We start from the raw sequence: 1,848 nt of genomic DNA, 5'->3' as shown, positions 1-1,848 counted from the left end.
TACATGAAACTGCTCACAACAAAGACTTATCTTCAGTAACAGGCTCATGAGTTCTGGAAAGAGACCCTGCTGCTGAGTTTTTGAAAATCTGAAGAATTTACAGAAAGTTCAGAGGACCCAGGGTGCTTCCCTGAGGGACTCTGCAAGTTATTGGACAGAAAAGCAGGATTTATACAGATGTTTGTGTGTGAGATTTTCACAGTTTTGTGTCCTGCTGTAACAATGAATTCTAGAAATTATATCTGAACAAAGGCCAATATCTCTTAAACTCAGCAACTCACACCAAAACCATCTAGGTAGGGGTAAACAACACTAGAAGTAGGAGGATTTTTGATTTTGGGTTCCGCTGTCCCTTTAAAATACTTAATTATAGCTCCGCCTACATCTGCTACGACATGAAAACGTTAAATTCAACTTGGTGGTAACATTTGTATGACTAAGATGTATTTAAGTGACTTTATTCAGATAAATTCTGTGAACACATTTCAAATAAGTTTGGAAAAATGCTGCATATGAGTGTGACTTAACTGAATTTACCCAAAGTTACTCTAACAATAAATATTGAGTTTTTTCTATTAAAATCAAATATTTTTTAATGCTTCAATTGTTTGAGTTAATAAAAATAAAATGGTTTAAGGTGATTAGTTTCCTCACCAGCCTGAGTTAAATTTATTCATTAGGTTTTACAGTGTAGTGGATAACCTCTCGTTTTCCTTTGCATGATGGGTTTTTTGTCCTGTAACTGTACCGGTACCAGTACCGGAGTTGGATTTGTCCCTTGTGATACTGAAGACTAATTGGACAAATTACAACAAGCAGCATCTTTTTTTAACAAAATAAAAACCAAAAATTCTTCTTTAAGGGGAACAAATCTGCCACAGAAATTAATTCTACATGTGTGTCGATAACCAGAATAAAACCGGACAGAGTGAACAGACAAAAGGAGGATTATCAGGACGAGTGAAGAATAAAAAATAAAATAAAGCTTTATGCGTCTGAACAATCGACGTGTATTCAGGTCATCAGAGGAAAGGCGACTCTGCAGCATCAGGTTACAGACAGACCTCCATCTCTCCGTCCCTCTCGGTCTCCACTGCAGCGTCTCTCTCTCTCTCCACCCTCCGACCTCCATCCCTCCTTCTCTCCCTCTTTGTCTCCCGTTCTTACCTCCCTCCCTGCGGCCTCGCCGTCTGCATCATCGCCGCATCCTCGTCTTTGCTGCAGCTTCACGCCGACACACAGCAGCAGCAGCAGGATCGGTGTCAACGCCACCCACCGACCCCCTCAACACAGACACACACAGCTTCCTCCCTCTCTGTTCCCCTAGCAACAGCACAGCAGCATCACACCTCCTCTGGCCCCACCTCTTCCACCCTCCCGCCTCCTCCTCCTCCTCGTCCTCCCTCTTCCCCATCGACGGATAAATATTTCAGCCTCAACTGAAGCGTGAGGAGCTGCTCCTCCCCCCAAATGAAATATTCAACAGTCCTGTGTGTGTGTGTGTGTGTGTGTGTGTTACTAGAGAGACAGAATCTCAAGAAACTAACAATTTTCATTATTGCTTATTTTCTCAATTGATCATTTGTTCTATAAAATGTTTATTGGTTGTTTATTGAGTTTATTTCCTATCTTTATATTTCTGACCAATTATTATTAATATTTATGGAAACAAAAGATGCTCAGAAACTCATGAAACACCAAATCTTGGGCATGGATGTGACAAAGTGGCTCAATAGCGCCCCGTAGACAATGTCTCCCTCCCCACAGATACGCAACCTCGGAGTCATCTTTGACAGCAACCTCTCCTTTGAACACAACGTCAACCAAATCACCAGAACTGCTTTCTTC

The 1,848-nt window shown here is 41.6% G+C and overlaps 1 protein-coding gene across 3 annotated transcripts in view; it reads right to left on the bottom strand.

Moving 5' to 3' along the window:
* Positions 1 to 1,848, bottom strand: part of kifc3 (kinesin family member C3) — a gene marked incomplete in the record, with an annotated part of 31,773 nt that overhangs the window by 26,601 nt on the left and 3,324 nt on the right. The window contains 1 exon segment of one of the 3 annotated variants that reach the window (XM_035651785.1): positions 1,168 to 1,287. 3 annotated transcript variants of the gene reach the window in all.

This window comes from Morone saxatilis, unplaced genomic scaffold, assembly GCF_004916995.1.
Source record: "Morone saxatilis isolate NCDOM2014 unplaced genomic scaffold, NCSU_SB_2.0 Contig11, whole genome shotgun sequence".
Lineage (NCBI taxonomy): Eukaryota > Metazoa > Chordata > Actinopteri > Moronidae > Morone > Morone saxatilis.
Note: the sequence above shows the minus strand (reverse complement) of the source record. Positions and strands in the feature narration are given on the sequence as shown.